Genomic DNA, 27,247 nt, shown 5'->3' with positions numbered 1-27,247 from the left:
AAGTCTGTGAGCACCAGCCCTGAGGACAGAGGGCCAGGTTGGCCCTTGCAGCCCCAAGTAGTGCAAAGGAGATTCTCAGAAGAGTGGCTCCAATACTCACAGGACATGGGGCACACACTACACATTGGTATGCTCAGAGTATGTCTGAGGAGGGGCTGGGTCTCATGCACATCTGCTCCAGCAACTCGTGCTACTGGTCAACAAAATGGCCCATAGAAGTATCTGTTCTCCTGTCACCCAAGGGTTCCAATTGCAGCCAAGGTGCAGCCAGTTGTGGTGGGGGCATGAGAGGCTCAGGAGGGGCCTGTGACAGGTGCATATGTAGTCAAAGGGCCTGTATGTATATGTCCACGTACCATTGCGGCTGATACACCCTTCAACAGTAGATGAACTGGATGTTCTAACAGTGCACGCACATTCATTATTTTGGAATACTTGATATGAAAAAGATAAGAAATCTATTTAAAATATTACAAGAAATTCCAACATTACTTTTGTCAGTGAAAGAAAAGGAAGAACTGTTTGATCCTTTAAACATAATTTCAAATGTTGTAAATTTTTGAGTGGTTGTAAAAAATGGTTTTAAAACTTTTATCGCCTACTTGTATGAACAGTTTCCAGTCAACGGTACCTATCAAGAATTGGAAAAAATTATCACGAAGCCTGAGACATCAATTGCATTTCAGCTATTTTAAGCACCAAAACAGATACATAAAAAAAGTTATGTTCATGGAAACCAGTTCAACTTTCTCAGTTAAAAATTTTCATGGATATCTAGAATTCTTATACAAATTTACTATTTAATTTATTTCTTAGAATTGTATGTTTTACCCATTTTATTTTATTTTATTTCTTTTCATGTTCCAAAATTCATTGTTTATGCACCACACGCAGTGCTCCATGCAATACGTGCCCTCCATAATACCCACCACCAGGCTCACTCAATACCCCAACCCCCTCCCCTCCAAAACCCTCAGTTTTGTTCTCAGAGTTCACAGTCTCTCATTTGTCATCTCCCCCTCTGATTTCCCCCATCTCACTTCTCCTCTCCATCTCCCAATGTCCTCCGTGTTATTCCTTATGCTTCACAAGTAAGTGAAATTATATGAGACTTGCCTCTCTCTCTGCCTGACTTATTTCACTCAGCATAATCTCTTCCAGTGCCGTCCATGTTGCTACAAAAGTGAATACTCAACTTTTGTAGCAACATGGACGGGACTGGAAGAGATTATGCTGAGTGAAATAAGTCAAGCAGAGAGAGTCAATTATCATATGGTTTCACTTATTTGTGGAGCATAACAAATAGCATGGAGGACAAGGGGAGATAGAGAGGAGAAGGGAGTTGGGGGAAATTGGAAGGGGAGGTGAACCATGAGAGACTATGGACTCTGAAAAACAATCTGAGGGGTTTGAAGCGGTGGGGGGTGGGAGGTTGGGGGAACCAGGTGGTGGGTATTAGAGAGGGCACAGATTGCATGGAGCACTGGGTGTGGTGCAAAAAGAAGGAATACTGTTATGCTGAAAAAAAATAAATTAAAAAAAATAACAAAAAAAAAAGTTGGGTATTCATCCTTTCTGATGGAGGCATATACTCCATTGTATATTTGGACCATATCTTCTTTATCCGCTCATCTGTTGAAGGGCATCTTGGCTCTTTCCATGGCTCTTAGCGATTGTGGCCATTGCTACTATGAACATTGGGTACAGATGGCCCTTCCTTTCACTACATCTGTATCTTTGGGGTAAATACCCAGTAGTACAATTGCTGGGTCATAGGGAAGCTCTATTTTTAATTTCTTGAGGAATCTCCACACTGTTTTCCAAAGTGGCTACACCAACTTGCATTCCCACCAATAGCATAAGAAGGTTCCCCTTTCTTCACATCCTCTTCAACACATGTTGTTTGCTGTCTTGCTAATTTTGGCCATTCTAACTGGTATAAGGTGGTATCTCAATCTGGTTTTGATTTGAATTTCCCTGATGGCTAGTGATGATGAACATTTTCTCATGTGTCTGTTAGCCATTTGTATGTCTTCATTGGAGAAGTGTCTGTTCATGTCTTCTGCCCATTTTTTGACGTGATTATCTGTTTTGTGTGTGTTGAGTTTGAGGAGTTCTCTATAGATCTTGGATATCAGCCCTCTGTCTGTACTGTCATTTGTGAATATCTTCTCCCATTCCATGGATTGCCTCTGTTTTGTTGACTGTTTCCTTTGCCATGCAGAAGCTTTTGATCTTGATGAAGTCCCCAAAGTTCATTTTCACTGTTGTTTCCCTTGTCTTTGTAGACATATCTTGAAAGAAGTTGCTGTGGCTGATGTTGAAGAAGTTACTGCCTGTGTATCTTCTAGAATTTTGATGGATTCCTGCATCACGTTGAGGTCTTTTATCAATTTCAAGTTAATCTTTGTGTATGGTGTAAAAGAATGGTCAAGTCGCATTCTTCTACACATAGCTGTCCAATTTTCCCAGCACCATTTATTGAAGAGACTGTCTTTTTTTCCACTGAATATTTTTTCCTGCTTTGTCAAAGATTATTTGACCATAAAGTTGAGGGTCCATATCTGGGCTCTCTACTCTGTTCCACTGGTCTATGTGTCTGTTTTTGTGCCAGTCCCATGCTGTCTTGGTGATCACAGCTTTGTAGTAAAGCTTGAAATCAGGCAACGTGATGCACCCCCCCCCCCAGTTTTGTTTTTCTTTTTCAACATATTCATTGCATTCTTTTTATATTAAAGTTGATGAGAAATTAAAAATATACAGTTCTGTTGAAAAAGAATTTTACATTTTTAATTTCTCATCAACTTTAATATGAAAGGAATGTAATGAATATTTTCACCACATATATAGATACCACCAAATGCCTCTGTTGCTCCAGTGCACCATTCAAATATTATTTTCTGCATATACCATGACATGAAAAAGAAGCAAGGTCAGGAAGCATTGTGAAAAAAATCAAGGAGAAATGAATAAAAGATGATATATATGCAGTGGGCCACTCAAGCCACAATTCAACCATCTTCCCAGCAAAGCCAATTTCTGAAGAGCAAACCCTCAGGAGGGAATCACATGGAGGACCCAGAAGGAGGTTCAAGGAGCAATTGCAGGCAGCATTGCAGGGTTGTTCACCCTACTGGGGAGCCTGGATTTGGGATCAAATCCAATCCAGGTGAACATCTGCAGGGCCAAGTCTTTCTAGGGATGTCCCAGAAGCATCCCTCCTTGAGACATTATCATGCATCACTCAGACATGAAGCTTTTCCATTTTTAAAGTGTTCCTTCTCATCCTGGATTTCAATCATCTGAAATGTCACTGTATTCCCTGTTCCAACTGTGACTACAATGTGCCACGTAGACCTTGTAAATTATCCACTCATGGACACCAAGTCTAAGCCTGGAAAATCACAGTGTGAGGTTTTGCTGCACCATGCAGTGGGAAATGCTGGACACAGACTTGAGTTCAGGTCTGTTTGGGCCACTGATCAGCTTAGGGACCTCTGGCCACCTGAATTTCTTTCCCGTCCTCATATTCCTCATTTGTGAAAAGGTTTTACTCGATGATCTTTAAGGTCCTTTCCAGCCTTGATATTGTCCATTTCTGAGGTAACCAATATTCAAAAGATTTAAATATTGATTCATACCACCAGGTTAGAAACACCATGATGCAACCCCCTTGATGGGAGCTATATTCCTGCACTATTCCCAGCTAGATCCCTGGTGCTGAGAAACGATCTGGGCATACAGTAGGGACACAGTAAGTACTGGATAGATGGGTGGATGGATGGAAGGATGGATGGATATGTTTTCTAGGGATATGTTCATGTCGGAGTCCTGTTAAGATACTGTAAAGTTCATTCATTTGAAAAAAAAATCAGTAGGGCATAGGGAGTCAGCCCATTGTGGACTAAAGTAACTTGATAGTGGCATATTTAACATCAGAACCCATTGGGAAAAAATGTACCGAAAGTGGGGGGTTATAGGAAGACATATCCATCAGAATTCCCAGGCCAATTTTAGAAGGTTTCTAGAAGGAAGGAAGATTTAAAACCCGGTTAGGAAGATGAAACTCTGCTGGATAGTGGAAAAGAGCATATGGCCTGCTTTGAAGAAGTCATTAAAGGCTGAGTTGAAGTTCAGGCCTCGCTGATGGGTGGAGGAGGCAATAAGGAGAACCAGTACTTCAAGTTGAACAGTCCAGTCTGAATTTAAACAGTGGCCACAACTTTCTAACCCTTGGCCCTCCTCTGAGTCCTCATAAGAATGGTAATGCCCAAAAAGATACCTGCCTCCTTCCACCCTCCCTAGCGGAAAATGCTTCCATCCTCTAAAGTCAGCACAGAATGTCCCGTTAGAGGTTCCCCCATCCTGTATTTTGCCTGCAGCAGCGAATATCTGCCCAACTCTTGGGGCTCCTGTATTGTCACCAGGGCTGGTCTGGGAAATGCAAAGACCTCAAATGACTGGCCTAAACAAGGTCCTTATGAAGGTGTTCTTCTTGGGGTGGCATCACCCACTACTCCCCAGGTACTTCCACTTTCACGGAGGGGAGAGGTGATTCCCTCCAGATGTTCCAATCATGTCTGCTTTGCTTACCTGTCTTCTCCTGCTGGACTCCTGACCCTGGGTCACTCACCAGAACACAATGTCCTTTATGCTTTGCTGTTCACCTGGCAACCTCACCCTCTCCATAACCCACTTCTAAGTCATGAGGAGCCCAGGCTTCCCAACCTCCAACTCTGTTCTGTCTGATGGCATCACACACCTGAATCATTCAGAGGATTGCCTACAAGTTATGGAATGCCATTCCTGACCTCTGTATTTGCTTCCAGTTGCTGTGGCCTGCTTTGAAGAAGTCATTAAAGGCTGAGTTGAAGTTCAGGCCTCGCTGATGGGTGGAGGAGGCAATAAGGTCCCCTGTTGCTGTGGGACCAAATCATCACAAAATTAGTGGCTTAAAGCCACATATATTTCTTACCTTATAATAAATATTCAGGAAGTCAGGAGTCCAAAGCAGGTCAGGGGAGCTGTTTTCTGTGTTTAGAGGTACCCTCATTTCTTGACTGGTGGCTCCATCCTCCATTTTCAGATCTCTCTGTGACTCTCTGACCCTACTTCTGTCATTGTATCTCCTCTATCTCTGACTGTCCTGCATCCTCTTACAAGGATCCTTATGATCACACTGGGCCCATCCAGATAATCTGAGATTATCTCCCTATCTCAAGATCCTTAGTTTGGTCAACTGCACACATCCTAAGGGCCCAGGAATTAGAATGTGGACATCATTGGGGGCCACTGTTGCCTACCATTATGTGGCTATGGAGGCTCAAAATTAGCCAGTGACCTTCTACTTTAAAGAAACTAATGCCCTGACAAGGCCTGCACAATCAAGTTCCCAGTTACCTCTCTGATGTCATTATCTACTATTCTCCCCTGCTCACTTGGTTCCAACCACATGAGCCTCCCCAGGATTCCTTAAGTATGCCAGGTCTGTGCTCACCTCAGGACCTTTGTGTGGAAAGCCCTTCTCTCACACATGCACATGGTAATACCCTCTCCTTCAAGTATGTGGCTCCGTATCACCTCAGTGACAACTTCTCTCACCACTCGTTTTAACATTGTCACTCCCTCCCTCCTTAGTTCTGCCGTGGCATTTGCTATATCCCTGTACATTGTCCTTCTTCACCCTTATCACCTTCCAGGATGCAATGTATTTCCCTTTCTCACTTATTTACAGTCCATCTTCCCTCATTAATGAGCACCATGAGGGAGCTTTTGTCTCTCTTGGTTTAACCATAACCCAGAGGCACCCAATTGTCCCCAAAACTCAGTGGACACTCAATAAACATCTGTGGAGTCTCATTATTCATTCAAAATAATATCTTAAAGGCAACCCATGGAATGGGAGAAGATATTTGCAAATGACAGTACAAACAAAAGGTTGATATCCAGGATCTATAAAGAACTCCTCAAACTCAACACACACAAAACAGATAATCATATCAAAAAATGGGCAGAAGATATGAACAGACACTTCTCCAATGAAGACATACAAATGGCTATCAGACACATGAAAAAATGTTCATCATCACTAGCCATCAGGGAGATTCAAATCAAAACCACATTGAGATACCACCTTACACCAGTTAGAATGGCCAAAATTAGCAAGACAGGAAACAACATGTGTTGGAAAGGATGTGGAGAAAGGGGAACCCTCTTACACTGTTGGTGGGAATGCAAGTTGGTGCAGCCACTTTGGAAAACAGTGTGGAGATTCCTCAAGAAATTAAAAATAGAGCTTCCCTATGACCCTGCAATTGCACTACTGGGTATTTACCCCAAAGATACAGATGTAGTGAAAAGAAGGGCCATCTGTATCCCAATGTTTATAGCAGCAATGGCCACAGTCACCAAACTGTGGAAAGAACCAAGATGCCCTTCAACGGACGAATGGATAAGGAAGATGTGGTCCATATACACTGTGGAGTATTATACCTCCATCAGAAAGGATGAATACCCAACTTTTGTAGCAACATGGACGGGACTGGAAGAGATTATGCTGAGTGAAATAAGTCAAGCAGAGAGAGTCAATTATCATATGGTTTCACTTATTTGTGGAGCATAACAAATAGCATGGAGGACAAGGGGAGATGGAGAGGAGAACGGAGTTGAGGGAAATTGGAAGGGGAGGTGAACCATGAGAGACTATGGACTCTGAAAAACAATCTGAGGGTTTTGAAGGGGCGGGGGGGTAGGAGGTTGGGGGAACCAGGTGGTGGGTATTAGAGAGGGCACGGATTGCATGGAGCACTGGGTGTGGTGCAAAAACAATGAATACTGTTACACTGAAAGGAAATTTAAAAAAATAATAATCTCTTAAGCACCTACTGTCAGGGCCACTGGATCACACAACTCCAGGAGGTATCGTCCACATCATGACCCATGGACCAGTCCATCTGGTGGGAGAAGCCCCTGGGCTTTGTGTTCCAGGCAGGAAACAGACATTAAGGAAGGCCTCTGCCCTCACAGAATAGGACGTCTAGTGGGGGAGGTTGATACAAAATAAATAACAGCAACGTAATGAGGCAGACACTAATTCAGGCAAGCATAAAATATCATGAGATTATTCCTCATCTCTTCATCTCGTGTATGTGCTAACATCACAAGACACCATGCGTGTCCTCAGCCCTAACAGCCACCTGCAGTAAATAGCTGGCCTCCTTCACAAGGCCCAGAAAGAAGATATGTGATGACTCAGGTTTTTCCAACAGGAGTACCATAAAGCAAACCAATATTGCTGCTGCTGCCTGTCACAGAACTGGGTCAGCCCATCAGAGGCCATCAGTCACAGGGCCACCCATCAGCGAGAAGCTGGATCCCCACACCTCCTGCCCCAGCTCACCAGGATCCATGGAAGACAGCCAGAGCCTGGGACTGGTGGTGGCTCCCAGCCCCTGTGCTTGTGTAATTGAGTAGACCCAAATATATGAGAAGGACATTTGTCATTTTTTATGAGGGCACCTCTCCTTTTGGCTTCAAAACCCACATTCCTCTTTCTTATCTCCTCTTGGAGATGCAATACACAGCTAAAATGAAAGCAATTAATTAAGGCCTTTTCCTAATACTAAAGCTTTTTTGTAGTACCAACTTAATTATTTAATAGCATAGAAAGCAAGTTGTACAGTGCACAACAGAGGGTGCGGTGCACACATGTGAGAGGCCCCATTGGGTGGGGGCCTCTCAATGACCCTTCAAAGGTAAGGACACTCCAGATTGGGCTGCCATTGCCTTTAGAAGCCCAGAGGCTAAGTCCAAACCTGGAGCATAATCCTGTACAGGCAAGGAAGCCTGTCATCTGAATCAACTGCTCACATTTCTCCCACTAAATGGACTACTCGGGGATCCTTCTTCTTCCTTATCCCAGGAAGGCGAGGGACAGAAGAGCCTGCTGGACTCTGCTCTTTATGATCCTACCAAAAGAAAGATTGCTTTGGAGGATATTAGTGAGAAAAAAAGGCAGAGCCAATATTAAGCTTGTGACCAATGCCCCACATGGACCAGTACGTTTTTGGTCCCATAGTCCCCACTGGCCACCAGGTAGCAAGCACAAGTCTTCAGGAGTGAATTAGCCCTAGTTAGACAGAATTCCTGGAGTACTTAGGATCATTTAGGATCACACACTTAGGGTGAGGCAGACTTTAAATAGAATCTATATACTGAAGATTACACAGACAAAGTAGTTGGGATAATAAGTCCTGCTCACTTGGATACATATACAACTCTGGGAGGCACATAGGAAGTGGCAAGTAGACAATTGGAAGAGTAAGTCCTTGGGACCCAGAAAATGCAGAGGCCACGGTGAAGCAGTCAGAGAATGGCTTCCTGAGGGGAATGGACATGAAGTTGGGCTTGCTATATAATCAGAACTTGTCAAGGCACTCCAGTGGGTGGAAGAGAGGCATGCCATGTGCACAGGCAAGGCACAAATGTGCCATGCCAGGAGGACAACACACAGACCCCTCTGCCTAGGACAGCAGACTTATGCCAGCAAAGTGCAGGAGGCAAGTTGACAGGGCAAACCAGAGGTTCAGTTGGTTAGCATTCTAACCCAAATCATCTCCAACATTGGTATGCCCACAATACCACCATGCCACTAACCACTTACCAGTCTGGAACATTCACTGTATCCAAGCACTATCTAAGCACTTTTCAGGTCCTAAGGCACTTATTCAAACCAACCTCATGTACTAGATATCATTTCATACCCATTTACAAACAAGAAAACTGAGGCCCAGAGTGGGCAAGTAACCGAGCCAAAGTCATACAGCCAATATGTGGGAGCTAGTTATTGAACTCAGGAAGTCTGGCCCCAGAATCCACCAAGTTGTTTTTATTCCAAGTGCCTTTATTTATTCAGAAGCAGCGTCTTTTTAATCATTACTCTATGTTGTAGCAGTATCAACTTTAACAGAAAACAATTATCCATTGTCCAACTCCACAAGTCAAAACTGTCCTGTTTCTTGTTTTCTTCTCTTCCCTTTCACTGAGTGACATATTTGCTCCCGTACTGGCTTTCCCCTCCGCCCACTCTTAGCACCTCCTTAGGACCTCTAGGCCTCCCCCTTCCAGCAACCGAAAGATTAATACCTGACATATTTTTAACTGCTGTGATATATTGCATCTTGCACACAAGTGCTGATGGTGTCCAGAGGGAGTGATTACTTATCCCTCTTGAGTACAATAAGCAGGCTCCAGGTGGGACCCAGGAGGAAATGGGCCTAGATGTAAGTCAGAGCCAGCAGCGGCCATGTGAGATCAGACCCAGGAGAGAACATCTTCCACAGCGGCAGCTCAGTGCCCTACATCTCCAGGTGCCTGCTCTCTCCTGCCATAGGAGGGACTATCGTGGACACTGTAAATGTGGGACCTTCGGGGCTGGTGACAATTTTGATGGGCTGCACTAAAAAAAAATCTGTAAAGATGGTTAAGATTTAACATGACTGACTGCCTAAATGCTTCTTTTTATGTGTCTATAAAAATGATATCATCAAAGGAGAGCCTTGGGACGATTAATCTGCCTGCAGTCTGCAGGGAGCCCAGGCAGAGATTATTGCCCGGGGCTGGGAGGTGTGGCCAGAGGGCCTGAGTCAGGGCTGTGGATCTGGCAGGAAGGAGGTGGGCAGGAAGCAAAATGGAAGAGTCAACAGGTCACAGATACTGGATGGACAAGGGTGAGGGGCAGTAGGGTTCACTGATGACTTGGGTTTGAGAAGTGACCAGGAAAGGGGTTTTATTTTGATTGTGATGAGCTGGAGGTACAGGCTAGCCTGGAACTTGGGAAAGAAAGAAGAGACTGTGTCTCCCTTAAGTTTGAAGGGAGAGTTTGAAGGGGGAATTTGAAGGGGGAGTTCACGCCTCATTCCCACGGGCATAATCTGTGCCTGAAGCTTTGTGCTCTGGAAAGGAGTTTTTGAAATTGCAGGGAAGGGGATGACCCCTGTGGAAATATGCATGGAAAAAAGAAGGGTAATGAGGAGAAGTCCTCCAGGATCCCCACCCCAGCAGGTAGGGAGCCAAAGGGAGACCTATTAGGGGAGTAACAAGTGAACCAAGAATCGCTGTGTGCTGCAAGTTCCAGCTGGCACAGGCTGCCCAAAAAGGATAAAACCAGCCCAGTCCACCACCGCTGGGGGATGGTCCACCACCAGCTCTGCAGAGGTGATCCTTCCAGGTGACGTACTGACAGAAATGAAACTTTTAACGATGGTCCATTCTCTGCACAAGAGTGAGAAGATCAACAGTGGGCCCATAGGCCACCCAGAAACCAGTGCAGGGCTGGTGCTTGTCCTCTCTCTGGGCAACTCTATCACCTGTTCTCAGACCCTAGGTCTTCTTTCTTTTTGTGGATTGTGATGGGGTCTGCCTACAAGGTCTATTTCTTTCACTCTGTTTCTTTCTCATTCTTTCCTTAAATTCATCTTTAAGGCAGACAAATCCACATCATCCCCCCTCCCCACTTAGAAAGAGAAACAAGAGTAATCCCTGTGGCAAACCACAGAGCTGGGAGGGGTGCTAGGAGCCATGGAAGGGCCACTCCGCCCAAAACCAACTGGAGGTGAAGCCGGTGGGTGGTCACTGATTTCCGCATGGTGGGGACTAAATATTTCCTCAATGTGCCTAACAAGCTGGATCTTGAGGTTCACCCAGGTTTATGAGGACTTGGGGGACAGAAAGGCCACCACTGTTAGGAGCTATCCACAAAACTGTGCATCTTTTAGTTCTTGGGTCATGAATATGAGTTGTCTAATCTGATGATTAGAGTACAGAGGCCAGAAGCACACAGTCTCATCAGGAATTTTTCCTAAAGCTTCCAATATGCCCCTTCTACCCACAATCCCCAAAATAAGACACTCCAGCAGAGAGCAGACCTCCAAATCACTGACCATTGTAAAGGAGCTCTGGCTCTCACTAATGCGGCTTTGGGCTTCAGCCAAGAGCAGCAAAAGCCTCAGGGAAAATGCAGAGATTAGATGAAGGCTTCCTTATCTCTGGGTGGTTTAAGAAGCTAGTGTTACCCAGAGCACCGGCTCTCACATAATCAAAACTTTAAATTTTGGGGACCGAAGAATCTGGGCCTCCCAACCCAAAAGCATCTGGGAAGTCCCCTGACCCTGAGGTGTGACTTTGGAGACACTGCTCCTTATCCAGGCTCACAGCCCAGAACCCATCTAGTCCCAATCAGACACAGTTCTATATTCTGTGTCTGCCCAGAATCACAGAGCTAGTTCAGAATGTAGGAGATAGAAATGTCATGCCACTCCAAATGCCACAGTGGCTTCCCCAGAACCAGTGGGGTGACAAGACCCACTAGCTGGGCAACAGGGGTGAGAACACCCAGACAGTGACCTCAGTGCTGTATGAGGACACTCTGCACCACTCTGGGAAGAATTAAGGAATTAAAGAATTAATTTAAAAATTAAGAATTAAAGAATCAAGGGACAGAGACTGCAAGGGGTTTCATCCAAATTACCTGACTAGACTCTCCAACTACTTTCATTTCATGGGTAATGAAATAAGCTCAGAGAGGTTTAAGTGAATGGCCCAGGAAATAAGGGGCAAGCCCATGTTCTGACTCAGATCTGTGTGACCTTGTGGGGAGGGGATGGCTCCAGGAATAAAGAGAGGGGTCCCCCAGCCAATGGGTTCTAGAAAAGTCAGCACTGCCTCAGAAGTATGATACAACCTGAAGACTTCTGTCCACCCCAGGGTGGTCTTTCTAGCCAGGTCTAGCCAGGTCTCTGGAAGGGATGAAGCAGCATCAGCCCCCTTACCAATAAACCTGGCTCAGGAATCAGCCTGGCATGCCCAAAAAAGAATGGGGGTCTGTGTTCCATCTGGACTTCCCAGAATTTTACCTAAACCCAAATGGACATTATGCCATCCATTTCTTTCTCCACAGGGGTAGATTTGAAAGGAGCAGGAACTGCGTGGGTTGAGAAACCAAATTTCTATTCCCAACCCACCTGGCTTTGCTTCCTTACGGAGTCTGAAGCACTGCCAACTGTCTCTCTTCTGCATGTTCCCATCCGTCTACTGTTGCTGGCTCTCTCCTCATCCCTGTGCCCTATCTCCTTCTCTGAGTGGCCTGGATCTACCTCCAGGTCCTCTACAACTCAGTCACCCAGCAAAGATTTCTGCCAGAACAACATGACCCAAACCCATGGCATCAGGGCTCTTCCTATGAGCCAGGGCTGGCTGGGGTCTGAACAGTAGCCTGAGGGCTGGGACCACTCCAGAAGCACATGTGCCTATAACCTGGCAACCAGCCAAGGCCCCTCACACCAAGGATGGAGGGGAAAGTCTGAGAGACTCTCTCCCTGCAGGATCTGCTCTCTCACAGAGGCAAGCTCTCCAATGGCTATGATGCCTCAGCAACTTTAAAAAATAATGATCTCTGTGCATGCTTCTTTCTGAGAGCTGCTAAGACCAAAAGAACAGGTCTAGTCGTGTGTGTGGGGGGGGTGTACAAGAGACAGAAACTGTCATGATAAATACAGCCAGTTGGACAGCATGACTCTGCTGACGTAGAGTTTGGGGGGTTTTGTTTTATTTTTCTTTTCTCTTTGCTAAGACGTTTCATGAGACTACTGTGGAGCACAGACACCTCCTCTCACTAAGATATTCCTCAGGAAAAGGGAGGGAAGAGCTAAGGACTCTGAAAAGGGTCTGAATTAGCCACCTAGGCTGATAGCAGGCCCAGAGATTGGACCCCTGTCTTAAGGGGCAAGTCAGAGTAGTAAGTGGGGATTTCCAGCCCCCTAGGATTGTTCAGGCATTTTGATCCCAATTCTAGTCCTGTCCACAGCTGAATGTGTCATACAGGCAGGCAGGCAAAGGGGAAGTAGATCCAGACATCTGCTCCTGCCACCTGAGGCCCTCACGGGGCATGATGGACCTGGGTGGAAGTCATATTTCCTGTGGGGGAGCTCTGTAAGAGCAGGTCGCCTGGGGACAACAGCTGGACCCTAGTCAGAAGACCCTCCTCCAGATGCAGACAAGGGTTGGATTTAAATCTGGCTGTCCTCTTTGCAGATCACAAGGGTCTTCCTCTATAAACAGAACAGCTCCAGAAAGAAGTCTTCCTTCATGAGAGGGAAAGGAATCAAGCATCTACCTCATTCTGACAGACTTCTATCAGGGATGGTAATATTGATGTTAATACTAAAGTTATTAATACATATATTGCAATTAATAAACATTTCATATTCATTAAGCACCTGTTATATGCACAGTACTTCCCGTGCATAAAAACAAGAGCAGACCACAGCCAACCCATAACCTTTAACGCACTGAAACATCCTCAAAAAGCACTCACTCATTTCCATTCATTCATTCACTCACTGACTCAGCATTTAATTGCATCACCCGTGAGGCCCCAGCACACAGCTGGGAACCTCAGGAAATGCCAGGATAAGTCAGATACACTTTCTAGACTTACCAGGAATACACTCTGGTGGATAAAAAGGAATTTTGACTCATAAAAAAAGCAGAGAGGAAGCCCAGGACTTTTGAGCTGGGCCTGGGAGCCATTTAGTAGGAGTTCTGTGGATGGGTAAGAGAATGGTCACCTTCTAAGTAAAGAGAATAACAGTACACATTAGAGAGGGGAGTTGCAAACACAGTAACTAATAACGGGCAATAAAGGGCAGAATGTGATAAATGTCAAATGAGTGTTTCTGACAGTAAATGCCAGACAAGTTAGAGAAAAATGCCCATTTGAATTGGGGTGGTAAGGAAAGACAATAAAGGGAGTGAAGTTTTTAACAGGATCTTGTAAAACAAGCAGGCTTTGCTCGAGCAGCTAGAGAAAAGTGAGCACATTCCAGACAGAGGGTAAGGTGAATGGCTAATGAGGGCCAGGTATCAGGACATCTGGAACCCATGATCACCAAGGCAGGAGTTTGCTCATGGATGTAGCAGGGGTGAAATGTGAAATCCAAGGGAGTGGCTTGAGGAGAGGAGCATTTTCCCCATTCAGAAGTAGAAGATCCTAGAGATACAGTGTTGTGATGCCTGGCAATTTCGGATAGGCATGGAAAAGGCAGGCCAACCACCAGGTTCTGCTCAGCCAGCTCCTGGAGGTGTGCCCCTTGCCCTTCAGCCACTGAGAAAGCAAGCACCCTTCTTCCAACATCACTCATACCATGTGGAGCATTTGCTGCTCTTTATCCAGAAAGAGGTTTTTCTATCAAAAGCAAAATGGAAACATCAAGGTCTCCTGAACACACTTTATCTTGAAAATACAATTTTCCACTTTGTCTCTGTGGGTAAGGACTCCCTTCTTCTTCCCTTATTGCTCTGGGCACTGTCTTCACAAGATACACCATTTCTCTTGAAGCCCTGGGAGCCCAGATGGCCGCCTCTTGTTGTTGGTGCTACGGCAGCTGGCTGCCCGGTGGCCAAGCCTGAGGACTCACCAGCAGTTACTGGGGGAACCTGGGAGGCGAAAGCAGAGTTTAAAACTCTGCAGCCTGACTTCCAAAGAGAGGAATAAGGCAGGAAATGAAGACCATATATAATCTCTCCAGCCACAGCTAACAGTTTAACAAATTTCCTCCTAGAATGTTTTTACAGATTTCATACTGCCAATGTTATGTTATACGTACAGTTGTATATTCATTTCTTAAGCACTTCCCAATGTCTCTTTGTAACACAATCGTCTGCAGATCTCTTGACTGGCTCATTCTTGGAATCCCAGCTTAAATGGCATTTCTTCCAGGAAGACTTCTCCGACCACTCTCACCTCAGGTAAATGGTCTCTCTTGTGGGCTACCTCAGTCCTGACTTCTTTTGCCAGAGACCTTACCAACAGTATAAGAATTTCCTTGTTATGTGAGGGCTATGAAGATAAGAAATATGACTGTTTTAATAATTCATGCCTCGCACAGTTCCTGATACATATTAGGCATTTAATAAATATTTGTTGGATGGAAGGATGGATGTCATTCTTTATATTTAATGGTCACATAATATTTTATTGTAAGGATATACTATAATTATACCATACTTGTTAAACAGTTCTGCTTTTCTTTTTTCTTGTGGTTTTATTGAGACATAATTGACATATAAATTGTACTAGTTTTAAGATTACCATCTAGTGATTTGGTGTATGGGTATATTGTGAAGTGATTGCCACAGTAAGTTTAGTCAATATCCATCACCTCACATGTTACAATGTTTTTCCTTGTGATGATGAACAGTGTCAATTGTCTCATTTTGCTTCTTGCCTCCCCCACTAAATGGTTAAGTTCACAAAGCACAGGAGCTATGTCCATTCTATTCACCAACATGTCTCCAACATCAAATATAGGATTTAGAATATTACCAGTCTTGAAATTTATTGAATAAATTATTTTAAAAAGAAATGAACATTTGGGTTGCAATTGTACTAAACAACAGTGGGATAAATATCCTCGTGGATGAATCGCAAACACAAAGAAGTGTTTACTTAAATTGCTTGGACATATATAAAGGCATTTAATATGTGTGTCCACACTATTTTAGGTAAAGACAGCACCCGCTATGCTCCTATCAGCAGCCAGCATAAGAGATGATATGTCCTCAACTCATTGCAGGAAATCTAAACTCTACCTTTTAAGTCTCTGTAAATGTAGTTGGTGAAACAGTATCTCATTTATGTCAGTTTGCATTTATTTCATTCCAAGGAAGAGTTAACATTTTTTAAAGGTTTCTCAGGCATTGTTATTGTGACCTGTCCATGTATGATTTTTGCCCATCTTCCTACAGAGGTCTTAGTATTTTTAATACTAATATAGGCATGAGTTCTTCGGATCATTTATTCTTTGTTTTTGATAGCTTTAACTTTTCCCATTATATTTGCCTTTTCATTGCCAAATATTTTTGATGCATAGAGTTTTTAAAATGTAATCAAATCCATTGTTATTTATCTCATCACTTTTATGCCTAGAATACCCTTTTTCATTTAAAGGCAAGCATGGACTTAAATTTTCTTCTAATTTCAATATGGTTTGTTTTTTTTTCCTATTAACATAGATCTCTTTTGATATACAGTATTAAGTGAAATTCTTAGCTGCTTAGTTTTCCCAAAGAAAAAGACATTTTTTCCAACAGTGTTCAATCACTCACCCCTTCCCATACTGAGATGCCATACCACCTATATTATATAAAGGCCTTTACCTGGGTTATCCTGTGCTGTAAATCTCTCTCTTCCTCCTTAACTACTCACAGTCTCAGTAATGACTTACAATATGTTCTAATGCATGGTAAAACAAATCCCTCATTCAACTTCTCTGTCATAATTCTTAGCTATTTGCACCTGTGTATTTTTTCAAATGAACTTAAAATTTATTTTTGTCAAATCTTCTCCACCCCATGAAAAAAAACTGGAGTTTGAGGAAAAATTAAGCCTATGAGTTAATATGAGAAAAATTGATATATTTATGATATCCAGTCTTCCCATTTTTCTTTCTTACTCAGGTTCTTCCTGCATATGCTCTGCTCTATTTAGGTGGGGCATGAGGGCAGGCATTGGGTTGTGCTACGACTCTAGAGAGCACCCAGCCTTCTTGACAGGGTTCCCTCCCCTGGAGGCAGAGAGCACAGGGCAGAGCTATGCCCATCCTGGTGTGTTGGTATGAGCTCCATATACCAATTATTCAGCTAATTTACAGCCCAAATGAACATTTTGATCTGAAATAATTTGGTAATTTGGGCCAAAATGAAGATGAGAAATAGGATGCAGAAAGTAGCAACATCATGGCATAATTACAAAAAAAATTTTTTTAAATGCACTCATAAACATGAATCCTATTCTTAGCTCTTCTGCCTACCAGCTGCATAACCAGAGACATCACTTCCCCTCTCTGGGCCTTGGTTTTTACATCTGTGAAGTGAATAGGTTGGATTAGATAATGTTGAAATTCTTTTTCTTCTCTGAATTTCTACCAGCCAACTTGCAAACTATTGTGGCTACATTTCTTACTGATTAGAAAAATTTGGAAGATCCCATTCATTGGTTCCTAACTCCAGTTATACAAAACACAGTTTAACTTCAGCATTATTATCTGTGACCTTTACAGTCAAACATAAGACACCTATAAGACATTCGACTGGATTCCTTGGGTGTTTGCCCCCATGCTGAGTCAGAGCATGGGGACACGAGTCAGAGGATCATGACTGGATAACAGTGATCTGGCCAATCTCCTTTCCTCCATGACCAATGAAATGGGACCAGCATGGGGGCCACAGCCAAAGTGACAGAGCTTGGGAGGTTCTGAGAGGAGTAGGCACAGGGGACAGCTTATTACTACAGGACAGTAGTATGCAGAAAGTACTGAGTGCCATGGACACTGTAGTGGGCTCAAGGTCTTCAGGGTAAGTCTTCATACTCCTACAAAGGCTACAGTCAGATCCCCAGTGACTTCTAGTGACTTCCAGGGGAAGGACCCATTCCCCAGGTCCTCGCTGCTGCAGAGGTGAGTTCTAATTCTGAAACATCCATCAACCCAAACAGACAAGGCTTTGCAGAGGCCCTCCAAGTAAAAACCTGGCTAAAATAAGTAAAGAAATAAAATAGCCAACTCCTCTACAAAGCTCTATTGCATAGACCTAAGTGAGCTCCCAGTGCCTGCACCCACAGTATGCGTAGTGCCTGAATCACACCAAGGGGCAATTGATAAGGACCACAGTCCTGTTCCAGGCCAGAAATATCTGGGGACACCTTTCGAAGAAGCATGATATGGTGAAGTTGGATGTGAAGCTTAATCCCAGCAACCACTCAGCAGCTGTGCAGCATTGGGTATATTGTTTAACTTCTTTGAGCCTCTGTCTCTTCACCTATAAAATGGGTTTAGTCATTCAATGAGTTGGTACTGGCAAAGTACCTACACAGGAGAGGTAATCAATAAATGTAACTTTCTTCCTTTGCTCTTTCTCAAACCAGAAGCAAAAATAAATTAGAAAGAAATGTGGTCAAAAACATTTCACATACCAGCTCCCCACATCTTAACCATGTAAATTGGACCCTCTGCTCAACCTTCCCTTCCTCACCAGTGAAATGAGAACAATGATGCACACAGAAGACGGAAGATCAGTAGACAGATGTGAATGTTCCTTACCAAAAAAGTGCCTTGAGAAGATAAGGGAAGACTCTGGTTTTTAAAGAATGGAAAGGGCACCTCTCTGATGACCCCACGGGCATGCAGTTGATGTGTGGCTGCATGTGGGGTCACTTCATGGTAATTAGTGCCCAATTCCCATCATTAGACAGATCCAGCAGGCAGCCTGCGTCTCTGAGAGGAGCCTTCTGCCTGCTGAAGCTAATGATGATGTTGCCATTTTAACCTTCCCCAGGGGTGTTCTCCTTTGCCAGGCAGCCAGAAGATGAGCTATTTTCTGGCTTGGCTTTGCTCTCACAGCTGGACAGCCGCCTCTGGGCTGGAACCACAGGAATCTCCTACAGTAGTTTTCCTTCACTGCAGTGTTATTGTCCAAGAAAATAGGATCAGAGGATTCAGATACACTCCCCGACTCTCTGAGAAAAATTAATGTAGATGGCGTATCCCTCATGTCACTGGGCATCTTCAGCTCCCCATGTGTGGAATGCCTTCTCCCAGTCCCTCTCCCCTAGGACTCCCCATTCCCCTTCGAGTCTCAGTTTGAAGGGTACAGAACCTACCACATATATTCTGTTTATCTATTCTCATACTATTTATCTGTTCTCATTCCTAGGAGTGTAAGCTTCTCCAGGGCAGACTACACCTTATTCATGTTTGTGTCTCCACTGCATGGCTCATAATAGTCACTCAGCAAAAGACAAATTTAAACAGACCTGAACAACACCAAAAGTCTATGCACCAAGGACCTAGAGCTGCCTAACAGTTAACTTCAGGGGGCAGGGGCAGTGGGCAGGAGGGAAGTTATGGACACTAAGGAGGAGAGGGACTGCCAGGAAATTGGATGCTTTCACGATGACCCAGAAATACCATCCCACAGTGGGAGCAGAGGGCCTGCTTTTCCCAAGAGATCCCTAAATTTTGAGTTCTACCTATAATGACTATATTTTCTAAACCAAAATTTAGAAAATTAAGATAAAAATTAAATAGCATATGGTGACCCATTTAAGGAATCCAATTACTGAAGTGAATATAATCAATTGAAGTCAACAGTTACAAAACCCAGTACCCAAAACTACCAGAAAAATCCTCTTAGGGGAGGGGATGAATTAACTTCATTATGCTTTGGGTTGGGCTGTGACCCATCCTAAGCAAAACTAATAAACTACTTAGCAGGTTAATGCACTGACAGCTGATTTTGGCTCCCAGGCAACCCTGAAGCAGAAGTCATGAAGGGCTATAGATTCACCTTCCTAATGCCCAAGGAAAAGAAATTTAACTGCAGAGAGAAGAAATACCCTCAGATCCCATCTCAGTTGGCCAGACATATTAATTTGACTAACTGAAGGACTGAGAAACCTGGGAACTATTCGAAGCTCTTAGTCTGTGGTCTTGGGCAAATCACCTGAAGCCTCAGTTTCCAAGTCTAGAAAATGGGTGGATGGGATCAGTCAATGGTTTCTAACATCTTCTGGAGCTCCCCTGAGGTACTTGGAACACTGTGGAGGTTCTCCAAGCCCTGCACCCACCCCACCCCATCTCACCCCCAGCTCACGTGGCTTCACTGAAACAGAAACAGCAACTCTTTTACCTTTTTTTTTTTTTTTCCAATTCTGGTATTCTTTTTTTTTTTAACAATCTGAACTTTTAATTCTATAAGATTGAGAAATCACAGATGGTTTATGATGAGAAAGAAGGTTTTTGGAAATTATTTTTAACAGCTAATGTTTTGGGGATATACATATTATTATTTATTATTATTATGTTCAGTTATTATTTTATTATTTGTAATTACTGTTTTCTTTATTTTTCTTTATTTTTTTATTTTTTGATATTATTATGTTCAGTTAGCCAGCATATAGTACCCATAAGTTTTTGTTGTAGTGTTCAACAATTCATTAGTTACATATAACACCCAGTGCTCATCCACAACACGTGCCCTCCTAAATACCCTTAATCTAGTTACCTTATCCCCCCATGGCCCTTCCCTCTGTAACCCTCAGTTTGTTGCCCCGTGTCCAGAGTCTCATGGTTTGTCTCCCTCTGATTTGTTCCCAGTTTTCCCTCCCTTCCCCTGTGGTCCTCCACGCTTTTCCTTATGTTCCACATGTGAGTGAAAACATATGATAATTTTGTTTCTCTGCTTGACTTATTTCACTCAGCATAATCCCCCCACTCAGTTCCATCCATGTCAATGAAATGGTGGATATTCATCCTTTCTGATGGCTGAGTAATATTCCATTGTATATATGGACCACATCTTCTTTATCCATTCGTCTGTTGAAGGGCATTTTTTACCCATTTTAAATACTGGAGCATTTCATACAATTTTGTTTGGAAAAATCAAGCATGTACACCATTGGACTGGAATATCTCTAAGAATCTTTCTGGCTCTAGTTCCTCTGGTATCCTCAGTGGACCTGGAGAACAGAGTAGAGTCTGGCTAAAGTCAGTATCCTGGGCAGCCCCATGAGGAGACATCCTTGCAGAAGGAGGTGGAATGAAAGGACCAGGATGTGAGTTAATGCTTTCCCCACAGAGCCAAATAGCTTCAACCAGAAAGACTTGGGGCCTATCGCCCTCCTGCTATAGTTATGTGCCCTTGAGCAAGTGCTTTAGCTTCCCTGACATTTGGTTTTCTCATCTGTTAACTAACAAGAAAATGCTTCCCTGAAAGGTCAGTCTGATACATGGAAGCACATGGGAGAGACTTCCTGGGGGCAGATCTCCTTCCTCTCCACCTGGAAGGAAAGAACACTGGCTTGCTGCCTCTAAGAAATAGCATTCCTTTGTTCAGAACTCTGTTTTTGGTGTTTTTCTTTATAGAGGCTTAATTGGGAAGAAAAAATATATAATCTTCTTGCGTTATTATTAAAAGCATCAGTTAATCCTTCTGTGAAGAGCTGCAATTTACTTGGGAGGGGCTGAGAAACAGTGAGTCCTCCAGAACAGAGCCATCATTGGTTTATAAACCCTCCAGGCTCCTGGCTTCTAGCTGGGCACTCCACTGTCTCTACTAATATGCCAGGTGCAGGGGAGGGCAGGGAGTAGTATGACCCCACCTTGATAGACATTCAGAAAAGGGAAGGTGAGCTGGGTCCTCCCCTCACTTGGAGTGTGTGACGTCCCTCAGCTAAAGATACTTAATGCCCAAAAAGCAGGCTTGGATAGGGGTGTATTAGTACCTGTGAGCCCTGTGCATTGTATGCTCAACAGCAGTTCAACCCTCAGCCTCCTAGAAGCATCCCTGTCTGTTCCCTGCTCAGCAACTGCTTTCCTCTAGAGCTGTTCCTCTAGAGATGGTACCCCTACCATTTACCCAAACCCTTGGACAGACTAGAAACTTCAGTCCATACAGGAGGTGTCTTTCTGCGGCCACCAGACCTTTCTGTATCAGTGTCTGATAGCCTGACCTTCTCCTGGGTTCCTCTGTGCCAAGCTCCCCTACCTGCCAGGCTTTTAGCCTTCCTCAGCTTTGCATAGCTTTTGTGAACCACCCGGCTGGTTTCTCTGCTGCAAAAACCTGCCTTATTGGCTGCCCTGCACTGCCCCATCTCTCGACCTCACCATCCCCAGATGTACTTGCTGCCAAGAAGAAGCCTCAGGTCCTGGAGACCTTGGCTCTAGAATCTTCCCAGTTCCCTTTGAATATTGTCAAGTCCATCATCATGCCTCATTTACCTGAGGATCAAGGTTCTTTATCACTGTGATGTTAAACTGACTATGTCAGACTAATTCGCTGCAGAATTACTAAGAAGTAATCAGTTTAGACATAACCATACATGCAATCGAAGACATTTAGAATTAAGAAGATTCTTAGACCCAGCTCATCTAGACCAACCACCCAATTCAGGGTTAAAAAGACTGAAGGAGGGAAATAAGTGCTAGCAGTCACACAGCAAGCCAATCACTTATAGAGGTAATAACAATTCCTCTGGACCCTGCAGCGTGATGGAGATGGGTTAGGTATCTCCTGCTTGGAGACAGGAGCAGGACTAAATGGCAGTTGTGGAAACCAGGGCTCAACAGCAGGAAAATGGAAATGACATTTGGCTAATGGTGTGCTTCTCTGGCCCCTTCAAGGTCAGTGTTGATAGAACTTGATTCCTAAGAGATAAAAGGAAGGTTCTGAAAAACATTTGGTCCATGCCAGTGCCTCCAGTCATTTCAGTGTGCTCACAGGCTCTCTTGCAAGCAATTTGTTTCCATTCTCTTTCCCTTGTACTCAACTCAGCTAACATGGGCCAAAGAAATGTACCCAATGAACTCATAAACAAAGGTAAATGAAATCTGGGTTCCTGCATTCCTGAATGCTCATGGACTGTGGGCATCAGGACAAGTGCAAGAGAGAGAATACACTCCTCTGGGTGATCCCCACTTTCGTCTTGGTCCTTGATCCAGAGCTGCACTCCCAGGGAGGTAAGATGAGGAAGAACATCAAGCTTGACCAAAGGAATAGCTTATACCTCTGGTCTTTTGTGTGTGTGTGAGGGGCCCCAGACCTCCAGGGCCTGATGGCTGTGTCAGTCTAAGTGGGTTGTAAGACAGGGAAGGAATTTGAAGTCCCACATGCAGAAGGATCCGGCTCAGTCTGCAGCTTGCACTCAAAAGCTAAATGACACGTAATTCAGTTAAAGGAGAAGGAAGCAAACCTCATCACAACAGTTGAAAACATGAAAACAACAAATAAACAGCTGCTTTGAGCCTGCTACAAGGAGGCCAATTTGATCTTTGCAGAAAGAAAAGTGCCATCTTGCATGTGCCTGTGCGCGCGCGTCTGTGTGTATGTGTATGTGTAGGGAGGGGCAGCTCTCTTCAAGAAGCTGCAGCTGTGAGCAGTTCAGAGCACAGCATTAACCAAGTTCCTGGAACAATTTGCTAGATTAGAACTATAGCATTCATAGCACACAGAGTAGGGTCCTGGGTTGCAATACTAATGTACTCGCTGTAACACCCCCACCACACACGCACACACATTCTCCCTGCCCTGACTGGGCTAGAAGAGGAGGTATTTGGAGTCTGAGAGCCAGCAGTCCTGGTCCTGAAAATGCACTCCCACACTCCTACCCCCCGCCCCCACCCCTGGTGAACTGAGACGAACTCCTCCCACTCAATGTGTGTGAGGCAAACAGCCTGTCACCAGAACCAAACAGCACCAAGTGAAAAGGCAGATTCCTAGGCTCCCTCCCAAATTAGTAAATCAGAATCTCCTAGGGTCCTATGAGTCTGTTTGCAGAGGAACCTCAGTGTTTCTTTGGTACACAAAGATTGAAGGTGTACTGAGTGACATATTGTCCAGGAGCATCAGTTAACTATTGGTATAATAATTCTACATAGTGAAAAGAGACCCACAAAGCCTCAGTGGCTTAAAACAAGTCATTTGTCCTCACAGATGAGCAGGCCAACAGGGGCAACTCAGCTTCGAGTTATAGGTCTGCAAGTGGGGGGTTCCACATGTAGTTATTCCAGGGCCAGGCCAAGGGGGCAGAAACTCATCTCACAGCCATGGTAAAGGTAAAGAAGAAGAGGAAGAGGAAAAGAAAGGAGAAAGAGAGGGAGAGGGAGGGGGAGGGGCAGGAAAAGGGGAGGGAGAGGAGGAGACACTAGTTTTTAGACCACTTTCTTCAGCCTGCATCTAGGATTTGGCTTCTTATGCATTTCCATGGATTCGTGAATATCACAGAAGGAATGTAGCCTAAAGCCACTCCATTTTCCCTCATCCCTTCACAGGAATGAGGAATGATGAGACCCACTGAATCCCTCCCAAAGCTCCTCTCAGGGTGGATGTTAAGGATGTCAGTGTGCTTAGAGATACTCATCTCCCTACAACTGAGAGAGATGTGGTGAAGATGAAGACATATGTTTTGCCTTTCTCCAGTAGATGCCTAGGTGGGAGATTTTTGTCAGTGTCACCTAGAACTCATTGAGTTGTTTCAATCTTCAGACTCAAGTTTTTTGACAAACCAAGACAATTTTTCTGTATTATTTCTTAATTTATTGCTTCTCCATCTGTTTGGATTTCTTCTTCTGGCACTCTTGCTATTTACATGTGAAGTGTCCAGAATTTGTCCTTGAGATTTTTTCTTCTTTCTTTTCTCCTCATAATTTTCAGCTCTTTATATTTTGCTTCATATTTGAGGCTTTTCTTCCCTTTGATCTTCTAAACCACTAATCTATCTCTCAGGAGTTGCTGCCTTTTTCTTTAATTTAGCTACTGAATTTTTCAACTAGGAAAACATGAGTTTTAGTCACAGAAAGTTTCCATTACATTAGTTTTAATCTCACTTGTTACCCTGGTTTTGTAGTTATTAAGGTTAGATTTCCCCTGTGTTCTCTAGTACAGCCACCTGCTTTGGGCATTCTGATTGTTCTCTCTCGTGCTGAAGGGCCCCCTTCAGTGTGCTTCAGTTTTCCATTGCTACCCCCACATTTACCTTGTGGGTTTTGCTAAGCCACTGAGGTTTCTTGGGTAGTGACAAACCAGGATTCCTGTGAGTCCCAGGGGTAAGCTATCAGTCTTCCATCAAGGTTCTGAAGGAAGGCTATCTCCTTCAATCCCTGTGGCAGACGGAGTAATACTTGCAGCTTCAGGGGTGGGGAGGGACTCTGAGCATCCCTAGAACTTCCAGCAGCTTCTCTGGATCCAAGGAGACTAGCTGTATCTAACTGACTACTCAAAATCTTCCCTGAAGTATCTAATATTCATCTCAAACTTAATGACCAAAACAGAACTCTGGGTTTTTCCTAAGAAATCTGATTCCCTGCCCTCTTGTTCTTTGATTCATGAGCTTTAATCTCTCCACTTCCCTCATCATGCATTTCCAAAACCTATCAAGTCTTCTTGGTTACCCTAGGTCTAATTACCACATCATCCTATCAAGATATTGTTTCATATGTCTACAGTAGTCAGATTTTCTTTTTAGGATGTACAGTCCTAGATTTTTACTTCCTGCTTCTAGTTATTTATTCCAGTACCCATGCATTTAAAAATATATATATGTATTTAACACCAACTATATGCCAGGCCTGGGTTAGGTGCTTGGAAAGTGAATAGCAAACCAATCATGGTTCTTGCCTCCAACATGCTTTTTGTATATAGGTGGGCGAAATGGATATGTAAATAGGTAATATGTACAGAGGGCTAAATTCTATGTAGAGATAAAGAACAAGTGCTGTGGGAATGAGAAGAAAGGATACCCATTTTCTGATATATGTTAAGGGATCCAATCCTTTATTTCTTCCCTTTACCTTTAACATTTCTTCCTATTCAATAGGAATCCCTAAGAGCCTTGCATTCTTTCTGTCTCTAATCTCCATGATGTATTTCCCCCACCTCTTTTGACTGTTACCTTCTTCCTCTCATATATCTCTTCTATTGCAGCCTCTTTTCCCTGGTGGGAGCTAATGATACCAACTATCCTTACCCTCATGGAGCATCACTGAGAAGGCCACCTCTTCTGTGCTTTTGCCTTTCACAGCAGCTCAGGGAACACATTTTATCACCTTCTCTTATCTGCTACTCTTATTTCTACTATCTGAAGGTAGCTCAGCTTAAGAGAAAAGATCTTGGTTCAGAAAAACTTAAATCTAAAACTTGAAAAGGATAAAAGACCTCAACATGAGGCATTAATCTATCAAAATCCTAGAGGAGAACATAGGCAGTAATCTCTTCGACATTGGCCACAGCAACTTCTTTCAAGATATGTCTCCAAAGGCAAACGAAACAAAAGTGAAAATTAACTTTGGGGACTCCATCAAGATCAAAAGCTTCTGCACAGCAAAGGAAACAATCAATAAAACAAAGAGACAACCCACGGAATGGGAGAAGATATTCGCAAATGACAGTACAGACAAAGGGCTGATATTCAAGGTCTATAAAGAACTCCGCAAACTCAGCACACACAAAACAGATAATCATGTTAAAAAATGGGCAGAAGATATGAACAGGCACTTCTCCAAAGAAGACATACAAATGGTTAATAGACACATGGAAAAATGTTCCTCATCATTAGAGATCAGGGAGATTCAAATCAAAACCACATTGAGATACCACCTTACACCAGTTAGAATGGCCAAAATTAACAAGACAAGAAACAACAAGTGTTGGAAAGGATGTGGAGAAAGAGGAACCCTCTTACACTGTTGGTGGGAATGCAAGTTGGTGCAGCCACTTTGAAAAACAGTGTGGAGATTCCTTAAGAAATTAAAAATAGAGCTACCCTATGACCCTGCAATTGCACTACTGGGTATTTACCCCAAAGATACAGATGTAGTGAAAAGAAGGGCCATCTGTACCCCAGTGTTCATAGCAGCAATGGCCACAATTGCCAAGAGCAATGGAAAGAGCCAAGATGCCCTTCAATAGATGAATGGATAAAGAAGATATGGTTCATAAATACAATGGAATATTACACCTCCATCAGAAAGGACAAATACCCAACTTTTGTGTCAACATGGATGGGTCTGGAGGAGATTATGCTGAGTGAAATAAGTCAAGCAGAGAAAGTTAATTATCCTATAGTTTCACTTACTTGTGGAGCATAAGGAATAACATGGAGGATATTAGGAGAAAGAAAGGAAAAGTGAATTGGGACAAATCAGAGGGGAGATGAGCCATGAGAGACTGTGGACTCTGAGAAACACACTGAGGGTTTTGGAAGGGAGGGGGGTGAGGAGATGGATGAGCCTGGTGGTGGGTATTAAGGAGGGCAGGTATTGCATGGAGCAGTGGGTGTGGTGCATAAACAATGAATCTTGGAACACTGGAAAAATTAAATTAAATTAAAAAAAAAAGAAAAACTTAAATCTAGCTATTTCTGGCTCTGCCAGCATTATGATTTTATGCAAGTTTCTGGACCTCAGTGTCCTTATTTGTAAAATAAAAAATTAGTCAAGAACTCTTTTGGATGAGACAGTGTCTTCTAAACTTGACATTCTATGAGTTTATAAAATGTGTTTACTATGAATTTAATGGAATGTAGGACTTTTATATTGGTTAAAAGAAATCAAAATATGGATATTATCACAGCCTTCAAACTTTTATCCTGTCTTGTACCCATGACAGAGACTTCACCACTCAAAGTGAGCTTAGTGGA

This window comes from Lontra canadensis, unplaced genomic scaffold, assembly GCF_010015895.1.
Source record: "Lontra canadensis isolate GAN:19392208 unplaced genomic scaffold, GSC_riverotter_1.0 scaffold36, whole genome shotgun sequence".
In the NCBI taxonomy this organism is placed as follows: Eukaryota; Metazoa; Chordata; class Mammalia; order Carnivora; family Mustelidae; genus Lontra; species Lontra canadensis.
The sequence above is the reverse complement of the archived record's forward strand: the minus strand, read 5'-3'. Positions refer to the sequence as shown.